Below are 13,225 nucleotides of genomic sequence, written 5' to 3'. Positions count from 1 at the left end.
AAGTCAGGCTTTGAATTTTAAATTTTTTTTGTAAATTTATTCTAAAATCAAGTGGACACGTGGGCTGCAAATTCTAACCACAGGGATGCTGTTAACTACAGCTGAAGAGCAGCTTCTGCCTGAGCCAGGCAGAATACCCTGGTGCAAGAGCAGAATGAAAAAGGAAAGCATGCATTTTTACTTATAATTGATTTCCTGACAAACTGCAGCACTAGATTCTATTTCACTCTTTCAGAGATTTTCAATTACATCAATTCCTACTGATGTTCTTCTATGAGATCAGAAGATCTTCAGTGTCTCTTGCATGACTCCATTTATTGAAAGCACCTGCCTCTGAATTATTTTATCGCACTCGCAGTCTGAGCTTGCTCAGCAAAATAACAATACTAAACCCAGAAGGATTAACATTGCACCAAAGCGCTCAGCATCTGACAGTTAACAGGGTATAATATTAGTGGTGTGTCAGACTTCTCATATGAAGAGTAAGGAAAAACTTCTCCAGACTTTCTCAAAGCGTGAAATTCAACACAGACGTGACCCTTGGCGTAGGTATTGAAGGTTGCAAGCCTGACTTTTCCTAGATCAACTAATAAGTGCCTGCTTATGCTGAAAGAAAATGGTCTTTGTGGGAAAATGTGCATTTTGTATATCCTTCAGCGGAAATCAATAAGTCTCTAATTTCCTCGACACAAAATTAGGTACTTACTGCCTTAAAACTGCCATGTAGAGTAACTAAAACTACCATCTTGCTCTCCATGCTTCTATTTATGCAGATGGCTGCCTCCACCTTCTGCATGTCAGTATTTTGAGCATACAATCAATCAAAGTGTGATTACATGTAAAAACATTTAAATGCTAAATTCAAGTTATACTTTTAAGTGATAAACAATGATTGGAGGAACATCCTTAGTACTGTTTCCTGAGCTGTACGATTTCTCTGTCTTTGGCTTCGGAGTATATTAAGCCCATGGTATATCCACTGATACATCTCAATCTACAAAGAATATAAAGTTATTGAAAGAAATTATTTTAAAGCATGGAAAATTTAACTCATGGTTTTCCTTCACCTGAAGTCAGAGTAAGGCATATACTGAAGCCCAACAGGCAGAGACAGGGTCAGGCCTTTTTCTGGGATTATGCATTAAACGCAATTCTTCTTGTTACCCTTGGACAGCAAAGCGCAGGTGACAGATCCCCACAAAGCCACAGGCATCGCAGGATGCCACACTCGGACGTCTTCCTGCCAATGGCACTCCAGCAGCATTTAGCGGGTATTGCTGATTCCAAACCTGCATTCATTGCTGATTCCAAACCTTGGCTCACCGGTCAGACCCTCTGGCAAAGCTTCTGAAACAAGGCAGTGCCGGTGCTATTTTCAAGGGCACACAAGGAAAGCATTAGTTGCTTTACTCACGGCACTTAAAACAGGACAGGAGAAGATCGTTTTAGTTTTTCGGACTTGACCGATTGCAATTATACTATTTATATCATGTCCTTTTCTAAAAACTATGGTAATGAGGTGTAGTGAAAATATTTTCACAATTTAATTGGATTTACTTATAATACTGAATTGTAAAGATAGAATTTGGGCTCGCATAATAGCTAATCAACAGTGATTTTTCTTTTTAAAAAGCACCTTTAAAGTATTAACCCCATCAGTGAGTATGCTATAGAATCACCAGCCATGCACATAGTTTTAGAGTTGCCTCAGAAATTAAGAAGCCATTTCTGACTTGCAATGTCTGCTTTGACAAATTTCAGAACAACTTTGCATGAAATTCAGAGGAAGAATATTAAATATTTCAGGCTATTTGAGAACATCTTCGCCCCAGAAAAGCACTAGTCAATTTTGAAGATGTATGCTATAAATCTCTACATATCTGTATCTAGAGAGATAGATATTATTGTAAAAAAAAAAAAAAAAGAAATAAGATTACCTAAAGTTATAAGCTGCCTAATTATTTTTTTTTTTTCCCTCTCAGCAATAGATGTGGCAATTTCCGCTCCCCGTGCATTTTCCCCTCTTATATCTCAAAGGGGGTAGAAGATGGTACGGAGACACTCTCTGCTGGGATTACATGGCTAGCAGCCACACCACATTGCAAAGACAGAACAATTACCCTAATGGCAAGATCTGTGATAATAGAGGACACTTTCTTCCATTAAACTACCCTCAACAGATTATTAGGGAGCTCTGTAGAAAAGATGCGCTCCCCCCTTCTGAGCGGTATACCAGTATATAGCTGTGGAATGACAACCACAGCTATCAGGCTGACTCCATGCTATGCTCAAGACCAGAAAGAAGAAAATTGAAGCTCTTAAATATCTGTCCTACATATATACCCAACATTTTTCTTAATATCAGAGGATGCAATTTCTGGATTTTATATTGTCTTTTAAAATATTTAGGTGTGGACATATAATACAACTATATCAGAAGACTGTCAAGTTTGCAGTATCAAGCCATCAGACCTGAGGAAGTGCCAGGATTAAGGCTGCATCTGCGAAATATGCTCAGCACTTTTGTGCTTATGCAATACGATATGGGTTTTAATTCCAGCCCACACAGAATTTTTATCCTCAGTATGCACTTAGGACGGAAACTCCTGCGATAAACATCAGCTCCGTATGGCCTCTCCCCAGCCTCAGCACAGAGGGGAAGCTGTACGGAAGTAGTACAGTTTGAAACTGCCTGAAGAGAAGTGTTGGTCTCGGGATTAAATAATTTGATTTTTAATTTGAGGTACTCGATTGCATACCCACCTTTGCCTTCAGTGCTGCCAAGGAAGTGACTTCAGTGGGTGTATGTCAGTGTCCAAGCACCCGACTTACAGAACCTCATTAAGCAAAATTATGGCATTCATAGCTGTGGTCAGTGTCAATGCAAGCCTTATTCTGATTATATCAAATGCTATAACATGCCAAAGACGTGGAAAAAATCATGCCCTTGGCATTCTATGTTCAGCACCCTAAGCTAATGAGCATTTTTCTCTTTCATGCCAAACCTTAACTCCTTATCTACAAAGTAATAAGAACAAACATCAATGAGGGAAATCCTATCATCTCAACTCATATTTTCTGTGGAGAATAATTATTTGCCATCTGGACACTAGCAGAAGTTGTGGCGATTGCCATAAAAATACATAGATCAAGAAATATTTGGTTTTTATTTGGAGCGTGGTTTGAATCATATACACTAACTATAAGACACAATGAAATAATTCACCAGGAAAATAAAAAGAAACAAAAATAACTCAATGAGAAACACTGCATGTAAACATATGACTAAATTCTCCAGGATAATGCATAAATGCAGCCAACCAAAATTCTGGCATTTATTAATTCTTAAATGCTCAAAGCTGCACCCTCCTATGCTTTTTAGTATAATAAAGCATCTCTAGATTGTGCAGTACTGGTACCCAGGAATGCAATGAAGTACTCACAAAGCCATACCCGAGGTATAAAACCTATTTGTGGGCTTACAGATGTTTCTAAAAATGCAGTTCAAAAGATGTAAGTGCTAACAGTGTGGCCCCAGAACGTGTTTTTCCCCTGGAGTCTAGAAAGCAGAGAGGACATATATTTGACAACAGTGAAGGAGAAACACCACATCAATTGCGAGTTACTTAGCCCGGAGTGTACTGCAATCAGAGGGCAAGTGAGAGTTTCAGCGCACATCAAAATCTAACCAGACGTTATGGTATGCCCTCGAAAGCAAACAACTGGGAATTTTTAGACAGGCAATGACAAGCAGCAAAGATATCAAAGTTATTTAGCAAATATCCTAAATATTACTCCACATTCTGTAACAATATTATAATCTTTTCTTTGTTAAAATTTATCTGAGGACTTCTACTTTAGAACCTAGAAGATTATAACTTTTCTTCTTAACCTTGTGTATTTGAATGTAGTTTATTTATTATTATCTATTACTATTAGATTTCCCTTTCTCCCTATACTGCCCCTGTGGAAAAATAGGCTAGCTTGTCATGAGCAGGGTACTGGCATGGGTTTCAAGAGTCCTGGATTGAACCAAGACATATGTTTCTGTATGATCTTGAGTGAGACACTTAAATCTTTGACAATCAACAAGGTTCTGTGCAGTAATTGTCATGTTATCACGTGATAGCTGAAAGCGCATAGCAATTCCCAGATGTACAAAGTTCTTTCATCACAACCTGATCTTGAAGCAAAACGTCAAAAAATAATCAGTGAATCTGTGCCACATCCATCTCGCTGCTTCTCCCTCTTCTCTCTCCTGGGACTGAAATGAAGCACATACCCAAATCCCATCTCCCTTTTCTTCACTATTTCCCTTCTCGACATATGTCACGAGCAGAGGTGATACCATTCAGCAACCAATCTCACACGAGGAGCATCAGGACAAGCACAGGCCTATCATCCATCCTCACTGTAACATATATTAAATTTCAATTTGAACATTTTTATCTTAAATTCAGGACGTGAGATTATCGTACTGAAATCTGCCACTGCACTTCTGCTCTGATACATCTCTGCATTGTAATGTGACCTCTAACACCCTCATTGCATTGTTTCACAAAACATTAACAGAACATTGCTATTTCTGTTGCAAAGAATGCTAAGCTGCGCAACAAGCACTGCTGAAGTACCATAAACTCAGTGGTCTGACTGAGTTCATTTTTTCACAGCTCAGAACTTCAGGGAAAAAATAATCACCGGTATGTGAGTGGGACACCTGGACGCAGAAATAGCCTTGAGGAGCAGGTAAAGAACAGAAGGAGCAGAAAGAGAAATGCTAGAGGGGGAAAGGAGCAGAACCTGGAAGAGAGTGAAAGGACAGGAGGCCCAGCAAGCGGCAGAAGCAGAGAATGGAGAATTAGAAAGAATAAGAACAGAGACAGAAGCTGAAAAAGAAGAGGCAGAATTAAAACTGCGGAGAGTTACCTGAATTCTGATCTGGATTAAGCTATAAGGAAAGCAGGTGGAGAATTTAGGCCTAAAAATTTGTCACAAATAAATTAGGTTGTGGTATGCTAATATATAAGTCTCTGTACTAATCAAAAAATTAGTAAGTCGTGTTGCTTTTTAGATGAAAAGGAAAATAAATAATAAATAATAGTATTTTTCTTGCACAAGAATGTTTAGGTTGTTTGCAGAACTGTTTCTGGTGACAACAGTGCAATGATAAGCTGCACTAACAACTGCACCATGGGATATTGAGTGCTGACGTAAGCGTCACAAAAGTCGTTGGTATAGACAGAATTTTACCATAATACATTAAGCAGAATGGTTCAGGGTCTATTATTATTAGAAATGTAAATGAAGTAAACTTCACGAGGCATGCGGAAGCAGAAGGTTATCCAATCTTTTTCCAAGGCATTTCTCAAATCCACACCACACAAGTCCTACATTATAAAGGAAAATAAGGAAATACTGTCTATGACTCAACAGCAATTTCAGTATGACTATTTCAAAAAAAACTTCTTATACTTAAGCTGACCTGGTGGTCAACATAAAGATGCAGAGAGAGAAAAATAGGACATTATCAACCCTCAGCATCACACAAAACAAAAATAAGACTATGGGTAGAAACTTGACTAGCCTAGATCCAATTTAAATGAGATCAGGAATTTCCTCCTATTTATTTCTGGAAGAGTTCGTTATCTAAATGACATAGGTTAGAAAATTAAATACTACAGGTGTTTCTATGGGAACAAAGGACAATAAAAAATTAGAAGAGGTACTCTTTTCCTTCTCCTGAGCACAGAGCAGCCTTCAACTTAAATCATTTTCTCATTCTCATCTAAACCAAAGAATTTTTATGGCAATAACCTCAAAAACGTTAAGCACAAACCAAAGCAGTGTTGCCTGCATGAAACTGCAGAGAGCTCGAAACAACTCTGACCAGCGTCACCTGCCTAATTCTTCTACGTTATGGTTCTTTGACCTCAGATTCCACAACTACAGAACTATTTTTCTAGCAGATTCAGGAAACGAGTATTCATGCTAACAAGGCTGACATCTGATTTGGCTCTTTGGTTACAGCCCTTTTGTCCTACTAAACCTGCTTATTGCTGCCTCCTGTTCTCCTTTTTTCTACACAAACATATTGGGGCTGCAGCTCAAGCTCTTCATATAGGAAAGATCATATTTGCTGTTCCCCAGGCCCTGAATCAGGAATCTGCCCAGACTGAACAGAGTATATAGTGGCAACCAGTATGGTAAAAAAAAAAAAAAAAAAAAAAAAACACACACACAAACCAAAACAAAAAACCAAACGAACAACAAAAACGGTAAGGAGACAATCAGTATGTAAAAGAACCCCAACCAACCAACCTTAACACAGCTAACATCTCTCTGAAGAACAAAGAGCCAACAAAAGGAAACCAGAACTAAGAAAAACATGAAGGCAAATCAATATGTGAAAAAGCAAAAAAGTATGCGTCAAGGGGAAACAGCGAGAGAGACAGTGACATGGAGCACAAACAAAAAAAGATCTGAAATAAGCTTGGGGAATAGACGAACAACATGGAGAGAGGTTGCATGTCTGCCAGGATACATGGAGACATACCAACGGATTTCACAAAGCTGTGGGTTTCAGCTGGCATTTTATAGGAAGTGGGTCTTCAAGAAGTACCAAACTCATTTAGAAAAAACTCCCAGGACTCTAATACAGCAGGTGTGAAGTTATGATGCTTAATTTTAACGAAAAACAGTTTTGTCAAAGAAAATTATCTGAAATGGGAATATATCACCTGGTGATCCAAAACAGCTAATCCCCAGGCTAGCTTTTCCCTACAGCAAACTGCCTCAGAGGAGGTTCAGTCTTGCTCTTCTCAAGTGATTTTCTTAATTAACTTACTCCCCCAAAAATTGAAGGGAGGCACAATAATTTTTCTGTATTTGAAGTCTGTAAGCAGCACACAAAATAAAGAATTAATGTCAATACTGCAGGGGGCTACAAACAAGAGCAAATAGATGAAGTTAAAAACGCTGTCCTGAAATGGGCATCTATTTCAATTATCTCCCAGCAGCAGTAATATAAACCCTACAGATAAAGTATACAGAAGCCTACTCTTCCTAGCTTCATATCAAACAGCAATAGGCTCCTAAAGAGGATTTGGGACACCTATCTTCGACATGTTTCAAACGACACTCCACAAGTGCGAACTTTTCTGTTCTACCTCTGCAGAGAGCATGAAGAGCCCACCTCCTATGATCATCATCAGTACCTTCATAATTCTGGGAGCTTAGAACACGCTTACAGACAGCATGACATGGCTCTAATCTTGTCTGGTGTCATCTGAATATCAACTGTTTGAAAATGGTTGTTTTTTCGGTGCCAGACTGATGCCCAGATGTGCTGGTGGTTCTGATCTCAGGTGGATGACCCGATAGCTCAGATCTGACATGGAACAACCACTACAAAGAGCTAACATGAATACTGGAGTGATTCCAGGAAGTGCATTCAGAATAATTCACTGGGTTTATCTTTTTAAAAATATTTATCTATCTATATTTATCTATAGGCTTTTGAAAGACCAAGTTGTGCAAAATTCTTGGACAGCAAGCCTGCCTTTGGACAGTCACATTGTAAACACTGAGTCTGGAAATCTCTGAACTCATGTTCAAACTTCACCGTCTGGTGGGGACCAGTCTTCTCTCAGTGTGGAATTTGGAGGCACATTTGGAGGTGTGCTTGCTGTAGCTTCTCCTGAGGTGGTAAAGGGAAGCTATTTTGAGACATGGGCCTTGCAGCATTATACGTGTCTACATGCAGCTCATGGGAACACGAGGCTTTCCTGAAAATATTCTTGGTCTCCTAGACTCTCGGTCTCCTAGAGCAAAATCTATCCATGTGCAGAAAGCTGTGGGCCATTAGCTCCGCTGTTTGAGTATTTAATTGCAGCTTCGGTGATATTCATCCTGTTCAGAGGTGTTATTCATAGAGATTGAACGTTTGCATTACCTGCTCCAGTGTCAAGATCCCTTCCACTGGGATGCCGAGGAACTAGCCCATAACTTTTAACCAGATTATTATTTCACTTTACACTGCAGACAGAAAAATGTAAAGTTCTTGATACTAGTAATCTCAAATTACTACAATGGGACCACTTAAAGTTGGTTAAGTCAATTTAGGGTAGAGTTTTGTCCTCACCACATCTTCCACCAAAAAAAAGGCTCTGAATGTTTCCACAATCACTTGAAAGTAAACCCTTAAAATGTAATGAAAAAAATTAAAGGTAACGTTCAAGTGCTAAAGAAGCCTATGAGACACAGTGTTCCCTTGGAATGCTTCAGCGCTTTCTCCTGGGCCTAATCCTGCTCCATTATTATCACATTGAATCTGGAACAAGGTAGTTGTGACTTGTGCTATGCAGGAGAAGTCTTCTGTATATTAAAGAGCTTTCTCACCTTATTGTCCAGTATTTCCTATGCAGAAATGTGGGCAAATCTGCACGGCATGAACTGAAAGGCCACAGTTTCCATGAAGAATCACACTGATCTACACAAGTTACACAAATGCAGAAAATATGGCCTCCCCCTGAGATACGACAGGCGCAGAGTGCAAGTACTTACTAAGAGAGCAGCATATAGACAGAATCCACATGAGATACGTTTAACAATGCCTGAAAGCTAATCCTTCCCCATAGACACAGAGAAAGCACATACCATATGAACACGCTCAGAAGACGGCTCACCTGTTAAGGTCTCCAGACACAGACAGACAGATTTGTAATATTTGCACCGTTAGAGCTATAAAGTCCTTGAATTCATCCTGGACAAAAACTGCAGACTAAATGAGAGAATGCGTCCAGGAAACCCATAAAAGTTAGCTCTATGAATAACAGAGAAAGCCTAGAATTTGCATTCAACTTTTGATTATCCATGTGTGATCATGCTTGGGTCAGCACGTATGAAGAAACAGCCAGGTAAAACCACAATTAATATAATATGTATATATATAATGTGTATACTACAACTTATAATCACACGTGCTTTCTAAAAATAGGATGTACTACATTAGCTTTGAAGAAATTTATAAATAGTTTTCAGAAGGAGCTTTGAAAAAAAACCAAAATCACTAGCCAGAGCACTGCCTGGTACTGATGACTTCAGCTCTGCACCACGCATATCCCAGTATCGCTTTCCAGTCTGGGGCAGAGAGGGAAGTTGGGGCATGGCTAATCCACCGCCTGGATTCTTCAGCCAGTGATAATCAACAGCTGCCTGCACAGGTTTTGTCGGAAAGGATATGAACAGATAGAAAGCATAAAACCACTGAAGCAATATGGAAAAATGAGTGAGCTTTCTGTAAAAACATACCCGTTTATACTTGCAACATAAATGTATAGGATTGTATATGTGTGGAGTATAAAGCTTTAAAGAACTTGCTTCTAACGGAGAAGTCGAGTGAAGAACGCATACTGAACATATACAGGGAAAAAAATAATGCAGTGACTTCATCAGACCATTGGGTGATTTTGGCTGGCTGAGGAACAGAGCTTTTTTTTTTTTTCCCCCTGCAGTTGTTTTCTATGCAGTCTTCAGCCACCCTGCAAAGGAATTAACATGACACCATGCTGTGAAACAAGGAAGTACTACGCATGCATTCCTCTATCAGAGCATTCACAGGATTCCTAAGAAGTGAAAAGCATATCTACCTACTTGAATTTCATGTTATTTGGGGGATTTCACTCTTCTCTCTACCTCTCAAGGCTTTTATAGAGGATTGCATCTGTATTTTTCAAACCCTTGGCCTGCAACAGGATGTACTGACAAGGATTTTAGGTGCATAGTCTTCTCAGGTGCAGTACACAGACAGACATCAGGTTCCAAATGTAAACATCCCATTGCAAGATCATGCGGTTTAAACTGGAGAAAATACTTCAGGATTATCGTTTTTCCTCCCTTCCTTTTGCCTCAAGGCTATTTAGAAAGCACATTACGTTATGCACTTCAGCTTTTCAACTTTTATTGAGAGACATATGATTAGGCACTTGGATTAAAAATTGGCTTTTGCAAGATAGTCTTACTTAGACATGAGTCATTTTTTGAGTGAAAACAGTCCTTTTCATTAAGTGTGAGGTAACAACGTAGATTATTTTAAGGCACAGGAATACCTGATTTTATAATAATAATTTCAAAAATAAAAACATGCTGTACCATACTTCACTGGGCGATCTTCAAAATTATTTAGGTTGTGCAGGTTATTTTGCAAACACTCTTGTTTTTTTAAGTTTACAGTAATTTTATATGGAATAAAACGGTCCAGTAAACAGGTACGCATGCAGATGCACACACACAATTACTTGTTACATTTAATCAAGAAAAGCTTAAGCCTGGTCCCGCCAGGGCAATGTCACAACCTGCAGGCACTTCGGCCCGCTTCCCCATGGGTGTTAACAAGACCCCTGCTGGTCTCCTTTCAGAGCAAAAAGTTTCTTCGCTGCTGTCATTGTGTCAGCCCTTACTGAAACTGGAAGAGAATAAACTCAGAATAAACTGGAAGAGAATAAAACTTCATTACTGATTTAAAAAAAAAAAAAAATTGAATAACACATAGACCCTACATAGTGCCAAAGCCTTTTTGTAATAGGCAGCGGGGAGAACTGCTCTAGAGATAAGTGTTTTTAAACAGTTCATTGAGCTGTTTCAGGTGCCAGGACAGACCTGCTCCCTACCAGAGGGCAGGTTTCCAGCGTGCCCTCACCGCAGCAGTGAGAAGGGATCTCCGGTCTCGGGACCAGCCGCACCAGCGGGTGCAACATGATGCCAAAACGCGTGGTCTGATGGGGAGGGGGGGGAATGAGTTGGACCACCGACATCTGGGCTACGCGCTGGCCACTACCGCTTTTTTTGCGAAGGCAATGCAGCAGGTACCTCACTGCACCATGAAGTCCTCTACCTGCAGATCTGTGTAAACCTCCTCCTCCCCCCAGTGCCTCTTGCAATTGCCTAACCTGGCAATCCTCCCCCCCACCTCACACACATACACACTAGCAATACAACCAGACATTATACCCAAGTACAGAAAATAAATGAAGGATATTTAAAATAACAGCAGAGTTTTAAAGTTTTTACTCCTTTGGGAGGGGGGAGGAGGTACACAAACTCTGTTGAGCTAAACAGCTCATGCGAAGCAACCCCCCTCTGAATTACAGGATAAATCAGGAACAAAATTACTTTATTAAGCCAGAAAGTAAGACACATTAAACAAAGAAAACAGTTTCCAGACATCAGCATATCTCTTGCTTAAACCCAGAAAAGGCAATGCAGAGACAAAATAAAAGCTTTATTCTTATCCTACCTCAGTAAAACAAAGGTACAAGAACGCGTCACCTCTTTGCCTTGCTTTGCAGGCAGACCAGCCCGGGATGAATTTAAGCCAGTGTTATATCTATGCCTTCAGCGGACCTCTAAAGATTTAGTAAAGTCTTTATTATTCCTGCAGCGTGTAAGGGCTATGCATAGTCAATCCACATAATGGATTCACAACATGAAACACATTTAAGTTAAAAGAAATATGCTTTTGGTATGAGAGAACTACAAAAAAAGAAATACGTCTATCTATCAGAAATCCTATATTTGCATTCACTTTAAATCTCATGCAACAAACTAGGGGGAAAAAAAAAAAAAGGATGCCTGAGGGCAGAGTTTACTGTGGACTAAAAAATGACCTTTCCTATTTACAAAATCAGAGCTGTTAAAATAGCTTAGAGCATGAATTAAGCAAGCACAGATTTTTAAATATTTAAATGGACTTCTTTTCTACTGCAGAGTTGTGAAAGCACTTCAAAAGGCTAAGAATTTGCAATTGTATAGACCAGAGATGGACAAGGGTTATTAGGTTGCCTATTCTGTAACTTCTTGTCCCAGCCAGTCCGCACTTGTAAGATGCAAAAGGTCCAACTTAAAAACACCTGATGACATAGGCTTATATTGAAAATGCTGAAAGAGCCCGTCCTTCCTATGCCAATGACAGCAAGTATCAGCTCCAACCACATGTATGCCCCACACGTGAACACTGAGGGGCTTCAGAGTTTTCTAGATAGCTAGTCAAGCTGGGGCTTTCTGTGCCCTTCCAGCACAGTGGTACAGACCTACAGAAATGAATCACCTTTCCCAAATCTGTAATTCCAGTTCCCTGGAACATTATCCCGTTGCTGCCACGGGCAATTGCGAGCAATGCTCAAGCCTCCCCGCTTCAAGGACAAAGAGGCACTACTCAGATTGCAATCACTACTTCAGAGCTCCGGGTCGGAGCAGGGAAACAGCAAAATAAAGAGAAAACTTGTATTTTAGTTAGCCAACATCAGTGATGAAGACGCTAAAAATGATGACTACATATTGAGTGAAGGTCACGAGGCTTATTCTAAGAATATAGGGGGAGAAAAACAGACGGGGGAAGGGGGAGGGAGAGAGAAAGAGGGAGAGAGCACGAGCACTGCAGCAAAGAAGCTACGCTCAGCCAATACATGCTGACACTTACCATAAAAATAGAAAGATCCAATGAGAATCAGATTAAGGATCCTTTTTATCTCTCTTCAATAGAAAGATTTCCACATGAAGCTCTGAACACAGCTGTCCAGGGAAAAGCAAGGTAATATGATGATACACAGAAAACACTAACACACAAATGGCAAGTCCTTTCACAGCCTTCCAAAACCTGCAAGCAGTTTGTGCTGAAAAACCAAAAGGTAAGAAGTCTGAAGACGACTCCTACATAACACTGCAGCTAAAGCAGACTGCTGTATTTCCCGTCACTCAGCCCGCACTGTTTTCATCTTCTCACCATTACTTACATCCTAGAGGTGGGCTTGGGGGTGGGGAAAAGAGATTTCTCCTCCAAGTGGGAAGGAGCGCAGAAACGGCATCAGCATTTTTAATCAGTCGCTGGGAGTACCCAATCAGAGGAACTGAGCGGTGCCAGCGTGACAGTTGTCCAACGCAGGGCAGCCTGGCGCACCAGCACGTTCCCGGCTTGCCCGAGACCACTGAGGGGCTAATCTGCTTCTTAACCCCAGCAAGGTTTTCCGTCCCCACACGCAAACAAACTGTCTTCGCGCACCGTGCCTTCTCCTCCGAGGAGCAGCGCTTTGAAAGCTACAAGCTCTTCTGGGTTGCTGTGCTGACAGGCTGTTTTCTACATCTGTGCAATAGTACAAAAGCAAGAAAAGTTTGGGGGTTTAAATATCAGCGTCATTTAACTTGCAATTTATTATCTGGTAGCTTCCCGACA

At 40.2% G+C, this 13,225-nt stretch overlaps 1 protein-coding gene across 6 annotated transcripts in view; it reads right to left on the bottom strand.

Moving 5' to 3' along the window:
- Positions 1-12,799, bottom strand: part of ANO4 (anoctamin 4) — a 201,939-nt gene extending 189,140 nt beyond the window's left edge. For 4 of the 6 annotated variants that reach the window (XM_074575938.1, XM_074575927.1, XM_074575917.1 and 1 more), the window contains exon 1: positions 12,476-12,799. The gene's annotated coding sequence lies outside the window, so the exon portion shown is untranslated. The remainder of the gene's footprint in view (positions 1-12,475) is intronic. The other 2 variants (XM_074575955.1, XM_074575965.1) reach the window with 1 other exon arrangement.
- Between the last annotated feature and the right edge of the window lie 426 nt (positions 12,800-13,225).

The sequence above is a fragment of the Larus michahellis genome, chromosome 1 (genome assembly GCF_964199755.1).
Source record: "Larus michahellis chromosome 1, bLarMic1.1, whole genome shotgun sequence".
NCBI lineage: Eukaryota > Metazoa > Chordata > Aves > Charadriiformes > Laridae > Larus > Larus michahellis.
The sequence above is the reverse complement of the archived record's forward strand: the minus strand, read 5'-3'. Positions and strand labels throughout refer to the sequence as shown.